Genomic DNA, 20,957 nt, shown 5'->3' with positions numbered 1-20,957 from the left:
ATTTGGTCCATTCTAATTTTCCAGGAGTTTGTTACTTAGGTAAGGTTTTATACCTTTAGTGCTGAGTTTTTAATTTTCTTTCCAAATCTTTCTTCCATAACTTTCATTTTCTTTTTAATTTTTTCCTGTAGGCCTCTCATTTGATGGATAAAATATTTGAAAACTTAAAAACAAAAACAAAAACCATCCAAACAAAACTCTTTTGCTTCACTTTTTCCTGGAAAATTCAAATTGAACTTTTGTCATAGCTTTATTATTTTTTTTAATTTTAGACTTCTTTCAAGATAATTGGGACAACTTCTTGGCCCTGTCATCATAATTGTTCTTTATAGTGGAAATCTTTTTGTTTACTCATTTTTCCAGGTTTGCTTCCTGAATTTGTATTTTGTGGTATAACAAAACTATGCACACTTCTGTAAGGAATGTCTGGGCCTTCTGCTCCACCATATTGACTAATGTTGATGTCTTTTGTCTTTATATCATAGACATTCCCACATATAATTTCTCTATTCCTCTTTTTATTTCTTTTGTCCAAGTACAAATCTATTTATTATGATTATATTTGACTTGGTTTTAGCAGTCTTTTAATTTTCATTTTTATAGTCAATGCATATATGGCTTTTTTGTCTCTGATTTCTTTACTTTGCATTAGTTTCTAAATGTTTTTCATCTATAACTGAATTTTTCCTGCTTTCCATTTCTTTCAAATACTAAAAATATTTTAATCATCTACCAGTCAAAAGTTTTGAAGAACCTCCTGAGTTTATAAATCATGTTGGTATCTGAGAAACTCTTTGAAGATACAGAAGTGGGGAGGAGAAGAAAATGGCTAAGAAAGTTTGGACATGTACCATACTTAGAAGGAAAATCATCATCGTATGATTTGAAGGCTATTTCTATAATTAGCATCCACTTGAAGTTAAGTCCAGCTCACCAGTTAGCAGCAGTTGTTTGAGTCAATTCAGAAGCCTGGACTCTTTTCAAAGTGATTTGCATGTGTATTTACATGTAGCTTTAAATTTTGCCATGTGGATGAGGACATGTTTCTAAAAGCAATTTCAAGGCTTTACTAATAGTCACAAGAAACTGCAACTTCATACAAAGAATAAAGCAGAAACTATTAAAAAACAATTCTTTAAATTAAAACTTTTAAATCCCTATGAAAGAAATAAGGGGAACAGAATTGTCACCTAGAGAAATAGATTAGTTTATTAGGTAATTTTCTTCATGCTCTATCTTGTGTCTCCTATATCAATTTTGCCTAAGAAGTAAGACTGTAAGAAGGGATTCTGTACCAGGGGGGCTCCAGAAATGGTTAGCTCCTCGGGTGGGAGATGAGGACTCCAGTTAGGGCCAGGTTTCCCAAATAGGGCAGTGACCTCATGTACCCTCATGTGGTTATAGTTTTACCTAAAAGAATTCCCTGAGTGTGGATTAGGGGAATCATTGACTTACCACTAATGAGTGTGAATCATTGTGTGTCTGTGGTGGTTGTTTTTTTACATTTTGGGCTCAAAATGGCTTCTAGGAAATGTATAATTTTGTACACAATCTTACTAACAATCAGTTTGTGAGGCCAACACTTTAATCATCTTTCTGAGAATCTTTCTGCTTAATGCTTAGCTCTTCAATTTAACCCAAAACAACTCTAACCAGTACATATTTTCTCCTTGTTTTGTGGTGTTCCTTTGGACTCTTCTTTCTATGCTTTTTCTTCTAACTTTTGAAATTCATGTGAAAGTTAAAGGGAGACCCTCTCTGGTATACCATCTACAGCTCCTCTATTCAGGAGAAACTTGGATCATTTGTGATATCACATGCAATCCAAGCTAATCTACAATAAATCTTATAGAATCAATAAAAAATATAGAAAGTATATCATTTTTAGAGAAAAAATGCACACGAGACAGAACCATTAAGGGCAAAGCTATTCTAATACCTGTGTCTGCTTGGATCTGCAATTAAAAACATTCCAATAATAAATCTACTACCAGTCTCTTTTAATGCTTTTAACTTTCTTGAAGGTTCAAATTGGTATCCCAAAAATGTGCCAGGATTTTCACAATGTATTTTATAGACTCATAAATAAATATAGCAATTAATCTAAGCTATATTTCCTTCATATCTGATGAAAATTTATTACAGCATTCACCCATTCAGTGCACAAAAACTCTAATGCACTTAAAATCGGATTTCAAACCAAACATTTTATGGGAAAATATAGTATTGATCATCCATTTAAAGATATCATGGCCATGATTCATAGCAAGTCGTAAAAAAAGATCTCAGGAGGGACTGACGAATGTGTTGGGTGGTAGAGTAGTCTATTCATAAAATCAGAGCTGTTGGATCAGTGCCTTGTGTTTTCTTAATCTATCATTTATTCAACTTTTATTTCCTCCCTATACTGCTGTTTAAAAAAAAATTCATCTTCATAATGTTTGTAGTAATGATAGTTGTAGAAAAAGCATGGGCCATTGGGAATGGGAGGGACCTAAGAGATTGTGTAGTACCACCCTCTTCCCTTTATTAGAAAGGAAAGGGATAGAAGTGAAGTGACTGGCCCAACATCACACAGAACAACAGGAACAGATTTGGGACCAGAATCTAAATCTCCCATTTTGACAGTTGGCATTTGCTATGTTTGTTATAACACAAAAGGAAAAGTAATAGATAATCCTGTCAGTGCTGGTGCTCAAATTTAGGATCAAAGAAGGTCTAAGAATGAACAGTGGATTATTTTCATTTTCGTTTGAGTCCCCATAGTGGTCACAGACCTATACTTGGATTTAATTGAAGAATATAAAAGAATAGATTTCTTTGAAGTTGTCTTAGAGAATTTCTACTTGTGGGAGAGAAATACACTAAATACTTGAACATATTTAATTTTTAAAAATTTTTATTTATTATTTTTGGTGAAATATTTCATAATTACATGCCAATTAATGGTTCTAATGAAATAACTAAATTTTGAGAAGATATAGTATGGAAAAATGACCAGATGTATGTTTATAATTGATCTGAACAGTTATCCTTCTTTACCAGCTATTATGCATGATTGTTGAAATTTTGTTGATATGTTCTTTTGTTAACTCTAAGTAAGTATCAACATGGGCAAATAAGACATCTTGGCAGTTACTATGTTTTGAAACAGTTAGTATCATAGATGAATGGAATGATGAACTTGGGTGTCACAAAGACCTGAATTCAAATTAGCCTCAATACTTACCAGCAGTATGAACCAGGGTAATTCAACTAGCCTCTGCTTCTCTCTTTTCAACTGTAAAATGGGATTAATAATAGCCCCTACTTCACAGGGTTGCTGTGAGAATCAAATGAAAAAAAAAAAAAAGTAAAATGCATGGCATATACTAGATGCAATATAAATGCTTATTTCCTTTCCTCTTATTCCTTCCTTTCCTTCCCTTTCCCCTTCATTTCCTTCTCATTCTTTCTTTACATATAAACTCCAGATGAAGCTAAAGTTTTTAATCCTCCTGGGTTCATACAAATCAACCTGATCCTGTATTACTGATGTCTTAAAGTCAGTTCTGTATTTATTTTTATGTGTACTTTTTCCCTCCCCCAAATAGAATATAAACTTCTTGTAGGCAAAGATTATTTTGTCTTTGGATCTTCCGGATCTAGGGAGGTGTCTGACATATGGGAGGTGCTCAATAAATGGTGAATTTAGTAAGAATTGACCAATTATGGAAGCATAAAACCATTTGTAACAAGGATAAGAGAAAATAAGAGCCTTGTAAAAAGTATGAAAAAACAATCTTTCTGGTATCAACCCACATAGAGACTTTATAAACTGATTTCTGGAAACATGTAATATGATGGAAAAATTCATTCTGACCTTGATTCAGGGTACTTATATGTATCTTCTAAGTGATTTCTGTTGTCTTACTATGAAGTGATAAAAAACTTTTTCTTTTCAACCAGCTACTGAAAAGGAACAGAATGTATGTATAAAAGGCTTGAACAGATGAGGGGGCTTTCTCTTCCCTGATGGCTGTCAAATGAAGAGGAAAGAAGAAATACTATGAGCTCCAGGTTGGGGAGATGTCTAGAGTTCTCTTTCCCTTGGTTGCCATGTGATTGTGAATGCATGGTGATGCTGTTTTCTCTGTGTGTTCTGTTTATTCTTTCCTCATCTCAGATGAAAGGGCATCAGAAATGGAACAGACTAGATTATGACCTAATAAACTTCGACAGGTTGGAAGAGCCCCTAGAGGTCCAGCATCTGAAATCCATCGCAAAGTCTGCTGGTATACACAGCAGTAAAGGAAGATGAGAAACCAACCCTGAAAAATAACTTGCTTGACAGAAAATACCAATGGATCAACTCAGCATCTGGGGTACACTATCCTGCAAGTAACTCATCCATTGGCTATGCTACATCGAGAAGTGAACTTAGTGGGAGAATATTGGTAGTCACTATACTGTAAATCTAAATCCAGTTCCTCCAGGAACTGAGGTGATAGAGCACATTGGACTCTCAGTTTTGGGGAGTTTTTGTACCTAAGTTCTTGATGTTGTTATTGTTGTTATTTGTCTTCTGTTTTCAAAGAGGACCAGTGACATTACGTAGGTGATGTCTTGATTCGTGTGTGAATTGGATTTCAGTAAGGCAGAGCACATAAAATAGCTAGCCTCACCCTCTTCCAGAGCTATCTAAGTCCAGTGGCAAGATGAAAGTAGTGGTGATGGCCTGGAAGGCTAAGTAGATGACCTTAGCTTCTTTGGTGTCTGACCAAGCTCTGAGAGTTCCACAACATCTGATTTAACTGCTTCATGACCCATTGGAACCATTTTTTTTCCTCATATACTCAATTCTACTAGGAGAAGTCTTGGAGTAGACATCTCCCTAATCCACTGACTGCTTTGAAGCCTGTTGGTTATCCTCAAGCTAAACCTCATGGTTTAACTTGTCTTTCAAGATAGCTTTGCTGGGATATGGCTACTGCACAGGCCATAGCTTCTGCTTCTTTTTTTATTATATCTTTTTATTTACAATATGCTATAGCTTCTTGAAGCCATAAATAAGATCAAGATAACAGTTTGAATTATAAAGGTAAATTAGTAGCCCTGAAAAGGGCTGACAAGCTATTATACCAGAGGCCTAGTCCTTTATTAACATCCCACTTAAGAAAATGCTTCTTGATTGTACACCATCTAATCCAGTTCCCTTATTGATACAGATAAGAGAGGCTTCAGTGATTTGTCCCAGGTCTCCTTGGGTAGGAAGGCCAACACTGGAACCCAGATCTTGTAACATTATGTAGCCTAGTCCCCAAGCACCCACAAGAAACAGATTAATCTATAATTGGAGAATGTTCAACAAAATAAATAAAAATACAAATTACAATAAAATGTCAAATTGATGTACCTTCTCAGTAAATATCCCTTTATAAAAGCTAATTAATATTGATATTAAGGAGAGATAAACTGATCAAACTGATATTAGAGCAGTAAAATTACAAAATGAGATATTTGTTAAGCACTTTGAAAAACCTCAAAGCTTTATATAAATGCTATTATTTTTATCGCCACCACTACCACCACCATCATCATAGCTGCTAATTAATGTTGAAGGGAAATAGAACTTTGTGAGCAACAGAATTAAAACTCCATTGGGGTAGCCCCTAGAACCTTGGGGAAAATACTTCCTTTTTTCCCCTAAGAACCTTTCCTGATATTCCAAGTCAGTTTGGAGAATAAACTTATTAAGTACACTTTTTTCATATACATTACTTTCCTAATACTGATGTATGTGTGCCTGTGTACATTTTTTTGGCAAAGCAATTGGGAGTAAGTGATTTACCCAGAATCACACAGCTGGTAAGTATTAAGTGTTTGAAGTTGGATTTGAATTCAGGTCCTCCTGACTTCAGGGCCACTGTACCATTCAGCTGTTTCATAATATTGACATATTAAGACAGTTTTAAAATTTTGATTTCTCAGGTATTCCAGGGTAGGGCTTATTAATATTTCACAGCTGTTTTCTGTGTGATAGAATTTTTACTTTCCTATATCCTAATTTTTATGAAAGGGGCATCATGTTATTTTTTCTTTTTTTCCTTGCAGTCAAGTTCCAAAGATATGTGTTTCTCTTTACCTTCTTTTTTACCCTCCTCCAACCATCTTTTTGGGTCTAGGAATTGATAAATGAAAGAGGGTTTGGAACAATTGCTGTAGTCATATGATTATAATGTTTTGCATAACACTTATAGTTGCCATTAATTAACTGACACAGAGTCTTTTGTGGAAGGTTTCCCTGGCCTCCTTTCCAATTCCTTTCTCCCCAAAGTCTGCTACTTCTCAAGTGAGTGCAGAATCTGCCTGAGTTTGTGGATACAGAGAAATTGAATGTAGTGGCAGCCTGCTGACTAAAAGTATTTACCTAGTTTTTTTGACCAGGAGACGGCAAAGAGCATGAAATACAGGAGTGGATTAGACTGTCAGCATAACTTTGAGAACGTAAACCATTTCCTTTGTTAGCTCTAGGTTTTAGAGAAGGGTTGGAGCAGAGGAGAAATTTGTGACTACAATTATGAAATATATATTAATATAAAAAAGGAATTTTGCTAGTGGAAATTGATTCTCTTTGCATTCCATATATCAAAATGATATGGAAAAGCAGCATGAGTATTAGGGTTCTCTCTTCTAATCAGTATATATTTATTAGGTCTTTATATTTAAGTAATGGAGGAAAAGAAAATTAATATTAAGTTGTTCCTCCATTTGTGTTGTGTGTGAACTATGAATAGTTCAAGAAGGCTTGAACATGGGGTGAGGGGAAAGGAAAATGATAAGCAATACAGATGAGCCATGATAGACTGCAAGTCTGGAGACTTAGGTTTGGATAATGGTTCTTCCACTAATCAGTCTTATGATTTTAGTTTAGCCATTTCCCCATAATCTGAAGCTCAACTATTTTTTTTTTCTAGAAAATGAGAGTGTTGGATTCGAGTAATCCTGTGGTCCTTTTCTACTTTTGTGATCTTTAATTCATTTCTTTTCAGGTGAATTTGAATCAACTTTTTAGTGGACTAATCTAAAAGCCCAAGGCTTTTTATTAAATAGGCACTTAATAAATGTTGTGTGGTATGTTTTCCCTTTAACTATATAAATAAAGACCTATCTCCATTGGTCATTTGTTTGAAATGATACCAAAATTACAACTGACTTATCACAAAATGGTGAATTAAGTGAAATATATCTTCTGCATCAATTAGAAATATAATTTATCAAAGATCATATTTTAGAGTGAGTAGAGTTGCTTTGGTTGGGAAGTTTATTCAGCAAGAGTTCCTTATACTAATCAAACCAGATATGATTAAAAACAAATAAATACAAAACAATCTCTAATGAATATTTTGTTGGGCATTGAATTATGAGATTAAGAGTCACTGTCTTCTTTTGTTTATTATCAAGTATGGGAGGTAGCATTTCATTGGTAACATTCTAATTTAGTGGTACATTAGAGTTATGAGAATTTGAATTAAATTTTTTGAAATCATTGCAACATAAAAAGACTTATTTCTAGGAGTGGGATCTCTGAGTCCAAGGGTAAAGTTGTTTCAGTCACTTTCTCCTCACAATTCTAAACTGCTCTCCAAAATGGTGAGGTCAATTCATAGCTTCATTAATGGGGCATTATTATTTTTCCATAATCTTATATTTACTATTCCCAATTTTTATTACTTTTGTCAGTTTGTTGTAAATAAAGTAAAGCGTTAAAGTTGTTGGCTGGCCCTATTTAAAAATTTTATTATTTCATATATTTGTTGATAGTTTCTTATTTTTTTAAGAACTGTTTGTATCCTTTGATAACTCATGCACTGGTAGTTGACTGACTTTAAAATTACAGATATTTTCCTTATATATGAATGTATGTGTAATGATAGCCACTATATGTATACATGCTTATTTTTCAGCCTTATACTCTGTGCTGGATGAATCTATGATTAAAATGATTATTATAACCCCCAAATCCCTACTGTGTTGGCTAACCTCATACACAAAACAGGATTAAGGACTAACAACATTTTTTATATTATATCAGGAAAAACAGAATGAAGGAAAGACTAGAAACTGTAGTGGAGAAAGGTGAGTTACAGTGGATGTATACTAATTGGGTACAACCAGCAGCCCCAGGAATAGAGGTAACTCTTTCAGTTCATAGGGGAAAATGGAAGCACCAAATTTGGAGTAGTGTTACAATAAGCTCAGAGCTATGGAAAGAGGAAATTTTCTTTAGCGTAGCAGGAGTCATTTGCCCTGACCTGATCAGAGAGGCTTAGTTCTCCCGTGGGTTCCCAGTCATTCTTGCCCTTCTTTAGTTGCTTGGTTAACAGGAAGGAGTAGTCACTGGTGTTCTAGCAATAATAACACAAACTCAACATTAAATTCAAAAGACCAAATGATTTCAAGATGGATAGTGTTCTATTAGTATCCTTGAGGACTTTATTTCTCTTTCCAGGGTTTTTCTTCCAGAACTCTTCATATAATACCAGATGCCTTCATATAGTCCATTGGCTCAGATGCTAATAGAATCCTAAGAAAGAGCTTAAATTTCCCTAGTTATCCTAACTCAGGGCCAAATTCTGATTCAGAGGTAGACAAATGTTGGCTCACTGATTCTCCATACCATACTGGGAAGAAGGTGCTGTTATTATTCCCATTTTACAGATGAGAAAATTGAGTCTATGAATGGATAAATAATCTGGTCAGGATCACACAGATGGTAAATTGCTATCATTAGTGAAGAAGGTTTTATAGTATTATATAAACTTTCATCTACTTAAATCATTGTCTATTGCCTCATTGTATCATAGAGATAACTCTGTTTTCTCAAAGACACTATGTTAGCAGAGCCCAAACTATGGCAGGTATTTCTAAGACTAAATGCGAGCTTGACCAAACACAGAGTTCTGTTGAACTTGGACCAATCTAAATAAACACAAATAGGTACATTAACAGAGATTTCACAGAATCATAAATTTCAAGCTGGAGTGACCTTAGAGCCTGCCATCTCCATTTTATATAAGATCAAGCAGAGAGGCAGCCAGGAAAAGTGGATATAGCACTAGATAGGGAGTCAGGATGACGTGTGTTCTGTGTTAGATACCAGTTAATAGTATGACATTAGGCATCAGGTTTCAGAAGGTCTTAGGATCATAGATTTAGAGTTAGAAGGGAACTTAGACATCATCAAGGATAGACCTCCCATTTTACAAATGAGGAAACTGAATCACAGAAAAGTTAAGTGACTTACCCAAGAAAACACAGGGATTAACAGAAAATAGGATTTAGATTCAGGAATTTACTGATTACAAACTGATTGCTTTTTCTATTGTCAAAAAAGCCTATTAAAATCATCTAGGATATGAAGAAGTAATGATTTGAACTGGCAGAAGGAATGCTCACTTCATGGACATCACAAATTCTTGAAATACATAAACTCTCATGATGTTGGCTCATCTGCCTGGAGTTAAGTCCATGGAGTGACTGACAAATGACTGGATCCAGGTGCGTTTTTCTTGTAAGTTTATTTATGATTACTTATTTTGCCCATAACCACACATTTAGTGTGTGATAAAGGTAGAACTTAAATCCACAGTCATCTTATCTCTATCTACCATGTGACACTGTTTCTCATGTTATGACTAGTAAAGTACAGGCTGAATATTTGTTTATTATACATAAAGGAATGTACTTCTGGGAGAGGGAAGAAGTGAAGAGGGGACTTTCATAGCTGGTAATTTGCATACTGTCATGCTTATTAGAATATGAACCTCTTGGGGTCAGAGACCCTGGGTTTGGCTTTTCTTTGAATCTATAACTCTCACTGCAAAACCTGGCACAGAATAACGGATTAACAAATGCTTGTTGACTGACTATTGAGGGCAAGTACTGAATCCTTTTCACACTGTAGTAGCCACCTAATAAATGTTTACTGGTTAGACTGAATTGGATCAGTGATCCATTTCTAAAATAAATAGAACCAATGTCCTTAGAAATCCCGAGTCCTGGGAGCTGTTCAAGGAAGGCAATAAGAAAGGAGTCCCTATTGGCAGAGGCCAAAGAATTTGGGCATTACTGGGGTGTTTCAGAACATAGACATTATTAATTTTAGAAATATCTACTTTCTAAGAAGGGACTAACTCTTTGTTTTCTGATTACAGGTAGAAATATAGTTATGTGGGGTAGTGGAAAAGGAGATTTTTTTTTTCATTCTTGCTTAATGGTAGCTGAGATAGAGAACCAAGCTTTGTTAAATTTAAAAAAAAAATTAAAAAAAGAAAAAAGAAATCATCTCTGCTCATGTGGTATAAACACTTCTAGGCCTCCCCACCTACTCAAGTCCCTGTTCCTCAACTTGGCCTATAGGATCTGATCTGGGATTGGGGAAGAAAGTAATGGAGTAACACCAGTCTGACAAGAATGAGCTGCTTGAAGAGCCGTCAGATGTCACTGTGAGAGAGAATGAACTGCTATCAAAGACGCTTACAATTCAGCTCCATATTGCAGGAGAAATCTTTTTTTTATTAAAATGCTTTGTGCTGTAGGATATGGGGAGTTACACTGATCTGTAACTCTGACTATGTTTGCCCAGAGCACACCATTAGATGCTTTGTCTTCCTTAAAATAATATTAAGATGGGCTTTACTCTCTTCTGGTTCACATTAAGTATGGCTGTGTGCAGTCACAGATTTTAACACAATGGTTCCCAACAAGAAGGCCAAGAAGAAAGTGTGGTGGGAGGAAGGAAAGAGTTATTGGAAGGGGCCTGCAAATCCAGATGTGCATTAAGCACTGGCATTTTGGCATTGAATCCCAAGGTAATATAAAGCATCATTCAGTAGCAGTCAATCAATCAATCAGCATTTTTACAGTTCCTACTATATGCCAGATACCATGCTAAACATTGGAGATATGCAGACAAAAATGGATCTGCCCTCTCAGAGTTTACATTCGATGCAACAAGATATATACAGTTATACATAAAATAAATTTACAGTTATCTTTTTTGGGGGTGGGAGGCACTAATATCTAGGGACAGGGAAGTTAGAAATAGGTTCATTAAGAAGGCAATATTTTCCTTTATAGAATAAATTGTATCTTTTACCTATAAGGTGTTGGGGTTTTTAATTAGTCTTTTTTTATTAATTTTTATTAGTCTTTTTATTTATAAAGAAAACAGGGTAGATGACGGCACCATTAACATACAAGTTAATCAGCTCTCCTGTCTTTTTTTTTTTTTTGTTCAGGGCATAAAGGATGAGGTATTACAAGGGTTCTTTTGTTGTACAGTCCTATCTAACAATTTGAAGCTCCTTCAGAATTTTCTTAGCAAAAATAATGGAGTGATGTGCCATTTCCTTTTCTAACTCATTTTATAGATGAAGAAACTGAGGTAAACAGGGTTCACTGATTTGCTCAGGGTCACATAATTAGTAAATATCTGAAGCTGGTTTTGAATTCATAAAGATAGATTTTCCTGATTACAAAGCCAGTGCCCTATCAACTACATCATCTAGCTGACCAAAGTAATGGTGTTTACCACTTCACAAAACCTGTTTTGTCCAGAGGAAAACTTTTTTGAAAAAAAATTTAGGACTTTATTTTCACTTATTTCTAATTGAAATTTAACATTTCATTCAGTTATGAATAAAAACCCCCACAATTATTATGAGAAGGAGCCCTTAGTTTTACAAGACTGGCAAAGGGATTGATGACACAGAAAATATTAAGAATCCTTCAATTAGAGAGATATTTAGGAGCATCTAGATATTATTTTGCTTGTAATCATACAACTAGGAGCATCTAGATATTATTTTGCTTGTAATCATACAACTAGTGTGTGTCAAAGATAGAACTTGACTTAGTAGTCATCATATCTCTGACTACTATGTCATGCTGTTTCTCATGCTTATGCATGTTTATTATTTGTCACATGTAATTTAGATTCATTGTAATACAACATAAAATCATTCAAAAACTATTGAATTGATGTCTTTTTGTTATGTATTTTTTCAATAAACTAATTTTAATAATATCACTAGTATATTGTCAAGGTGTACAAATGTACTTGTGAGCATATATGTGCATATATACATATACATATATTTATATACACATACACATACAAATGAATAAAGAATTCTCACACTTAAAAATGTTTGGAATACCTGGGATTCAGTATGTCAATTTCAGTCTCTCAAAGGAGCTTGAAAAAAATCTTATCTGAACACTGAAATGTAATAAATTTTCAAGATATCTTAAAATTCATAAACCAAGTACAACAAATTCATTTTAATATTATTTCTAAAATGTAATTCATTTATGTGAAAACAGTTATAACTATCAGGATCAAGAGAAGGATTAAGCACATAAAATTATTTTTACAAATTATAGAAAAATCTTTTATAGTAACATTCCTTACAGATAAAAGATATTCTATCAAGATTATTTTTTATTTATAAAGAAAACAGGGTAGATAACGGCACTATTAACATACAAGTTAATCAGCTTTCCTGTCTTTTGCAGTGTATTCAGGCCAATTAGTATTTGAAAGATAAAACAGTACATTTGATTATCCCTGAGCAACTCATTCTTTTAAAGAAATCTGGCAGCAAATCCTTTAAAGATATGGCCTTTTCACAATGCGACATGCTCAGTTTTGTGTTTCTCTGAGCATGTGAAGGAATCTCACAATGCATATTACAGCAGTATCCTCTGTGGAGAGTTTCCCCATAAATAATACCCTTCATAAGTGGTGTGATCTGTATTATTATTTTTCTCCTGTGAACAAGAAGTGTCTTGTACATGCTATTTTCCAACTGCTCAGAGTAAAATGTGGGCAGGATCAGTGTTTCTAATTCAAGAATAAACTAGAAGAAATGTTATGTTTAAAACTGCATGAATGCTGGGACTTCCAGCAATACACAAGTGAGAAGCAAGTGACTTCTCTCTCTGCCCAAATTTGACTTCCTTTTTTGCCTGAGTACTGTGCTTCCACATTTAAATATATCTTGCCTGGGTTGTCACAAAGATTCTTTGTACATTATTCTAAAAAGCCTTAGGCACAGGATTATGTGTTCTTATACATCTTATTTTAGGAATCAGCAGCTAAGTCTACCAAAGGCAAATTTATGTTTAGAGCTATCAATAAAACATAACTGGGGGTCTGCTAAAAGAGTGAGTGCACATGTACATGTGCACATACACACATCTATGGAAACCAAACTGATCTTTTCTTTTTTCCTTCAAATTATTACAAAACAACTCTTTATTTATTTCTTTACTTTTGCCTTTGTCAAAAAAGTAATCTCTTAAGACAAGCTATACTTAAATATCTCAGAGATATCTTATAGCCTTATTTTCATCCAAAGTATCAAGGCAAAGCTACAGTACAATAAAATAATGGCTTTAAGTTCAGTGCCTTCAAGCACTGCCAAAAGCTTTCACAATTAGATGTCCATCATAAAGATCCATTTTGTCAAAAGTCCATTTTATCAGCCAAAAGATAATATTTATAACAGTCATTAAGTGAACTAAACAAATAGCCTTGCTCCAAAATCAGAATGATGTGGTAGAAAACCAAAGCGAACTAGATTTCAATTTCAGAGCTGACACTTAATAGCAATGTGTTCCCTTATTTCCCTTTATTAGCCTTAGTTCCCTCATCTGTCAAATGGGACAAAAATGCTCAGAGTACTGATTAGATTATAATGCAGTGAGTGAGGTATTTTAAGAAATCTTAAAGCATAAAAATCTGAGTTATATTTATGACTATAAATATCATTTTAGAAAAGATGTTGCCCTAAGAATTATCATTAATGAGATCATTTAGCCAAGAGAAAATAATAACCAATTATTATTTATTTTTAAATAATAATAATTATAATAATACTTTTTATATTCATGTAGCCTTCTCTGACTGTCTAGGTATGTTTGGAGATGGAAAATGACAGCCTACCAGGGAAAGAAATACTCAATTCTCTGGTCCTACCTTTGGAATGCAAGCATTGACAATCACAATTAGCCATATCTTTTTGCCTTTGTTAATCAGTTCCTACTCAATACACTCTATATAAAATAGTTTTCTGCACGTAGGGTGTGGTAGAGTGAGTGGAAGAACAGCAGTAACTAGGGATAGGAACTGTCTATTAGGGAAAATGGTATGGCTTACTCTTATAGCCTATATTCACATTAAAGGAGTGAGTGATTTTTCCTAATTGTTCTTCATCTCCAACCTCAAACCCATAGCCAGACAAGCACAGAAGGCTTCTTTTGTATAATGCCTTGTAATCTGCAAATTGCCTGACTACAGTTTTTCCATTTGATTTTTTTTCCCTGAGGCAATTGGGGTTAAGTGACTTGCCCAGAGTCACACAACTAGAAGTGTTAAGTGTCTGAGAGCAAATTTGAACTCAGGACCTCCTGACTTATCCACTATGCCACCTAGCTGCCCCGTATATATAGCTTATAGTCATTTGATTATAAGAATGACTGATTAGGGTAAGGATTATCACTCCCATTTTAAAGATGAGGAAACTGATGCCCAGAGAAGTGAAGTAACATTTTTCAAAATTATGAAGTAGAAAAGGTAGGTCTCTATGATTCCAGGTATTATTCCATTCGATTACTAAACTATTCGGTTCACAGTAGATTTAGGTTTTAATTTTGTGTTATTTTCTGCTTTCTTTGCCTAATATCATTTTTGGTATTAGTAGCAGGTATTTGTAGAGTTCTGGGAGAAGGAAGAAAATTAGTGAAGTTGAGGGAAGCATTGACAGAACTGTGACTTCCACCAGCCTATGTGAAATATCTTTTTACTTTTTTAATACTTTGGGACTTGATAAAGGAGTGATGATGACCTCGACAATTAGCAATGGATCTGGAATAAGAAGACACGAGTTCAAATCCCACTCAATATTTCGTACTTATAACCTTGGACTAGTTACTTTAACCTCTCTATTCATCTTTTTAAAGATGAAACAGACTAAATGATTTCTAAAGTGCCTTCCAGTTCTAATTTATTCAATCCTGTGTTCCAACTCTCTGAAATGTGTGATACAAAGAAACAATGCAATGACCACCAGACTTTTTCCCTCCTCTCTAAATGATATTTTTTTAAAAAAATTATAATTTGCTATTGTATGCATTGAAGCTGGGATTCTATTTCAAGCTATATTGTTGTAATAATGATATCTTCTGGGGTTTTTTTTTTGCATTTTATCCTTACAAAACATTTTAAACATATCTCATGTGAGCCTTGCAACTACCTTTCAAGGAGGTATATTATCCCCATTATACACTAAAAGAAGCTGAGGCTCAGAAAAAAGTGAATTAGACAAGCTCTCACAGCTAGGAAGAGACAGGTCCTAATCCTGTACTTATAAGGCCTATGTCTAATGTTCTTTGATCTACAACAAGCTACTGGCTTAGCATTATATTTGACAGATCTCTGCTCTGAAGTATTATGTTATTGTCCTTAATTTATTAGTACTGAATTGGCAAATTGTTTGGTATGATAAAGCTTTGGTGAAAGTTTGAACCATAACTTTTGACTGATAAATATTCCCAGAAGTATTCCCTGAGAGAAGGACTTGTTTTGTCTTTCTCTTTGTACTCCTGTGGGTTTGGGGTATTTTTAGTGCATTCACAAAAAGACACCTTTCAAGGAAGATCCATCTTCACTTTAGTTATTTTCCTATACATCTTTGTTGTGAATTCCATCCCCTGATTATTGTTGGATATTGATGGTGGGATAAGAGACCTCAAGGGAATTGCAGGTAGGCCTGATTGGGCTGTTTCAAGGTCAGCTTGATGGCAAACAAAACAAAACAAAACAAAACAAAAAACCTTAACTGAACCATAAGATATGTTTATGTGTGAGTAACAATACTTAAAATATATCTATCAACTTTAATACTTTAAAATTCAGTTGTTTGCTGATCAGACACAGCTACTTAAATTGACCAATCTATCTCACCCCAGCTGGAGATCAAGGGATCAGCACTTAATTTCATTCTGTGAATAAAGAATTTTTTTTTTTTATATCCACATGGAAATATCGGAACATGAAAGGTTAAGTCAATATGGAGTTTTACATTACTTAAAGGGCATTTGCATCAAAGCAGCCCGGGATGCAATTCACTTGTTTAATGAATTTTTTATGCTTATTTAATGAATTTCACAAAGGTTTGGTGTTTTTCATAAAATGGATAAGGACTTCCAGTTTTATGAAATAATAAAAACGGAACTGGAGTTATGAAATGAGCAATCTCATTAGGTAGGCATGATATATTCATAGGAAAGTGTACATGTTTCTGAATTATTGCCTGGCCTCCATTGCTCGAACACTGACTTGTTATAATAGTATGGCAAATATTCTCCTAGTTAAGATATCAAGAACTGACAGAAGGAAATTGCATTTTCTCCATTTCTAATAATGACATAATTAACACCGATTTAAAATAATTACCTGAGCATTGTTTCTTGAGTACACTGAGGTCTGTTTCAATGGTAAATGTCTAGCAATAGACTTAAGAACCTCAAATGCCCATTCCCCTTTTCCTTTTTAATTTTGTATTTGTTAAAGTAACAGTGGTCCTCTGCCTTTCATTTTTAATATTTTAGTGAGCAAACAGAGAATAAGGGGAAATATTACGTTCCTGCTGTCATATTTCTGCTGCACTATTCTATTGTGCAGGGCAATGCAGTTAATTTGTCCTTTCTAAGATTTCTCTTCTCATTTTCCATTTCTTTGGTCTTAGTAGCTCTTCAGGACAGAAGTGAATTTGCAACTTTTCTGGGCCTGCCACATTGGCCCTGTTGTGTTATTCACTGCCTTTGGTGAGTGAGCTCTGATCAGGCTTGAGAGCATGAAGTTCTGGGCTCTAGCTTTGAGCTTTTGCAATGCTGCTTGCGGCTCTCCCGGCTGTGGCCTGGTCTCATTGGGGAAAACGAGAAACTGTTTCATCTTGCTTCCTTCTCCTATTCAAAAGGACAGGCAGATGGATCCATCCTCCAGCATTCAACACTGATATCCATCTAAACTTGGTAAATAATACAGTAAAACTTCATTAATTCATGTGCCATAATTCCCTCAATAAACTTGTATTGGAAATGATCAATTCAGAAATTCAATTCAGGAAGTTTCTATTGAGCTCCTATAATGTGCCCAGCCCTGTGCTAGGTTTTGTGGAAGAGACCTGAAAAAGAGAACTGCTTCTAAGTATTTGAAGGGCTGTCAGGTGGAAGAAGGATTAATCCCAGAAGGCAGAAATTGAAGCAAAGAGGAGTGGAAAAGGAAAGTGGCAAAGAGGCAGAGAGACTTTGAGTGAAGAAAAGTTTCTGACAATTAGATCAGTCTAGAACTGCTAGAGTGGGCTGCTTTGGAAAGTAATGAGTTCCTCCTCATTAGAGGTCTTCAGGTCCAGACAGGATGAGTACTTATTGGGATTGTTAAATCTTTTGTTTTAGGAATTGATTGCATGAAATGACATCTGAGATCTCTTTAATTCTGAAATTCTATAAGAGACATTTAAATGCAACCATAAAGATTTTATTGTCTTTTTGGGCGATGAAACCCAGGAAATAGCTGAGAAGTCTATTCATATGTAAGAACTGATGAAATTTACAGTAAAGGAAAAAAATTATAGCATTTATAAAGTGCCTACCTACTATGTGGTAGCCCCTGTGTTGAAATATACTTGTGCTTCAAATACTTTAAAAATATTTCATTTAATCCTCACAAAAATCTGGAAAAGAGGCGCTATTTTTATCCCATTTTAGAGTTGAAGAAACTGAGGTAAATAGAAGTTAAGTACCTTGCTCAAGTTCACAAAGATAGTATTTGGGTCCAGATTCAAATCTTGCTCTTTTCTGGATTCAGGCCCTGTGCTCTCTATCCTCTGTGTCACCTAGCTCCCAAGATCACTGGGAACTTGGTCTAGTCTGCAAAAACTTCATGAAAAATATGAAATTTGAATTAAAGAATCTGATTGCAGGAGAAAGAAGAAGCATGGCTCCAGGTAGAGAAAATAGAAAGAGCACAGGAATGAAGATGGGCTGTCAGTTTGAGTAAAGGAGAATTACATTAAGAAGTAGCTGGAAAAAAGGATTTGAGAACAGTAGGGTTTTGTCCTTCTTGGATGGAAGACTTAGAAGAGCAGGGTGGGCTATTTGACTTAACCTGAAATATAACTACAGAACATCAGTGCTGAAATAAATCTAGAGCTGGAGAAGTTCTACAGAAGGAACAAAGACTTGTTGCAAGCTGCAGAGATAAATTTATCTAGGTAGCTAAAACCACTACCCACGTCTTCTGACTTTCATCTTAATTCTTGATCTCAATTTAGTTGCTTCTCTGAATTTGGAAGACCTGACTTGATTACTGGCTCTGCTGAACTACTTGTTTGATTTTGTTCATGTCACTTCCCTAGACTTCAATTGTCTTATTTAAAAATGAATGAATCAGATTTTGTGGCCTCCAAAGAATCTTAAAATTCTTTCCTTTCTTTTGTAAATCTATGATGATATGATTGGATTGCCAGGTGGCATGGTGGATAGGGAATGCTGGGCTTGGAATCAGAAAACTCAGCTTCATGAGTTCAAATCTTTCCTTGGACACTTTATAGCCGTGTCAACCTTGAGTAAGACACTTAAACCTGTAAAACGAGCTGGAAAGACAATGGCTAAACCATTTCAGTAACTGTGCTAGGAAGACTATACATGGGGTCATGAAGGATGGAATACAATTGAAAAAAACCTAACAACAATCATATGAACAAATTTTTATGTACCTATTTCAAATATCTATTTCCTTCCAAGTGCTAATCTACGATCAAATGCTTTTATTCTTATTTATCTATTTCATCTCAAGCAGAGAGGAGCTGGGGGAAAGGAGGGCCATTTGATGAGGTAGGATGGGGAATCAAGTTTCTTAATACTTTAGATTAATAGAGGCTACTCTTTAGTTGAATTCCATGGAAGACCACAGCCTCACTTTGTCTAGCTTATTGCTAGATTTCCATGAGCTCTGACCTAATGCACTAATGGATATGGCTTATTTTTCAGACTGTGTTGAGTTACTGCACACAGTCCAAAATCCTAGGGAAGGAAGCTGATTTGGAATAAACATCTGTCATTCAATGACTGTTAGTTTTGAGACCAGCAGAATTTGAAAAACAAGTTTTCCCTGGGTGGAAGGAATAACATGAGCATCTGATTAAGACAAGAAATGAACTCCCTCTCCCACTGAAACAAACTCCAGTACTGTCTTATAGAATTAGAAAAAACAAAATCAATATCCCCACACAGCCATATCAGTGCTCATGTTGAATATTTAACATATGCAAGAAAAAAAGGCACTGAAATGTGACATGCAAATGGACAGAAAAGCAGGGTGGTATTATTTAAAGCCATCATCATATAATTTCTCAGCATGCTAGAGTTCCATTTTCATCAAATTGAACTGAGGTACTAAGAACTCTTGATCACCTTTCCTTTCTCTCAACCCAAACATTTTCATAGATAGTTAGCTGTAATTTCCATCTTTGATTTTCCCAGGTTTCAGAAGCAGCATGAGTGACAAGAAAACCCCAAATTTACCCATCCTGCTTTTGTGTTTTATTTAATCAAACCAGTATTTTAGGGTCAGGGGGCTTTGAGTTGAAAAACACTTGGGAGATCTTCTAACCTAGGGGTTCTTAGGCTAAGGCCCATAGTCTCCCCAAAGGACATCATGAATATATTCCAGAGGGCCCTTGAATATGGATGGGGAAATAATTACACCTTGATTTTCACCTCTTAAATTGAAATTTAGATTATAAATATAAGCTTTAGACATCATTCTAAGGAGTTCATGGACTTCAACAAGCTGACAAAGTGATCATGACACAAAAAGTTAAGAACCCCTAATTTAGCCCAATCCCCTCATTTTACAGAAGGGAAATGAATCAAGATTTAAATCCAAGTTGTCTGATTGTAAATTTAGCACATACAACATTGTATTAAGTATATCCTCAAGGTATGTAGGAAAGGGTAGGTGTGAAGAAATATACAACAAAGTTATAATATGTTCCCTGCCTCCAAGGAGCTTCTATAAAATCATCAGAGAGCAATGCATGATAGCATACAGTAATGATGGTGACTTCCATTTCCATTGTAATTATGTTTTGCAGGTTGATCTCTCCAGAACCCAAATAGTGAGCTTGCTGGTGAAAATATTATCTCTACTTCACGGATGAAGATACAAATTCAGAGGGATCAACCTCATCTCATTTTGAAAAGTATAGAGAAGATCAAGATTATGAAATTTTTCAGGGCTTTAGGCATATAGTAGAAACATGATGACACTATGGTGAGGGGAAATACCCCAAAAGAGGGATCAGACTCCAATTCAATAAAGTTTATTGTTTACCACACTGCACTGTTAGTATGTTAGGCTACTGGTAAAATAAAAAGAAGAGTTAATTTTAGGCCCTGCCTTGCACTAATATCTGTCACAAAGAATGATGAGGAAGAGAAATTCTAAGAACACCATGGTTTCTTCATTTATAAAGCAGGAATAACAACACAGGCACCACCCATTTCATGTTGATATCAGAAGGAAAGCACTTTGTAAACATTAAAATGTATATTATTAAAAAGAGCTTGACAAAATTCTTGAACTTTTTCCATATCACTTACTACTTGATAATTGTAGTGCAAAGATAGGTATATGGGACAATGAGTAAACAGGAAATGAGATTCAGAAATAAGAAACTAAAGAAACCTGAGTTTCAATAATTACATGTATATCAAGAATAATGTATTTTTTAAAATTCATAACTAATGCAGAAAGTTTTTTTTAATTAAAGCTTTTTATTTTTCAAAACATATGCATGGACAATTCTTCAGCATTAGCCCTTGCAAAATCCTGTGTTCCAATT

The 20,957-nt window shown here is 34.7% G+C and overlaps 1 long non-coding RNA gene across 6 annotated transcripts; it reads left to right on the top strand.

The window, feature by feature from the left end:
* The first annotated feature begins 4,204 nt into the window (after window positions 1–4,204).
* LOC100914090 lies at window positions 4,205–20,670 on the top strand. Of its 6 annotated transcripts, none has more exons than XR_004232284.1 (4): window positions 4,205–4,364; window positions 8,075–8,118; window positions 9,377–9,553; window positions 20,208–20,670. It is a non-coding gene; the product is annotated as an uncharacterized LOC100914090 (long non-coding RNA). The 6 variants fall into 6 exon arrangements; XR_004232285.1 differs by lacking the exon at window positions 20,208–20,670 and adding an exon at window positions 10,357–10,868; XR_004232283.1 differs by having other exon boundaries at window positions 4,206–4,364; window positions 9,377–9,540.
* Window positions 20,671–20,957: the final 287 nt, after the last annotated feature.

This window comes from Sarcophilus harrisii, chromosome 2 (assembly GCF_902635505.1).
Source record: "Sarcophilus harrisii chromosome 2, mSarHar1.11, whole genome shotgun sequence".
Classification (NCBI taxonomy): Eukaryota; Metazoa; Chordata; class Mammalia; order Dasyuromorphia; family Dasyuridae; genus Sarcophilus; species Sarcophilus harrisii.
This window is presented reverse-complemented; position numbering and strand designations above follow the sequence as displayed.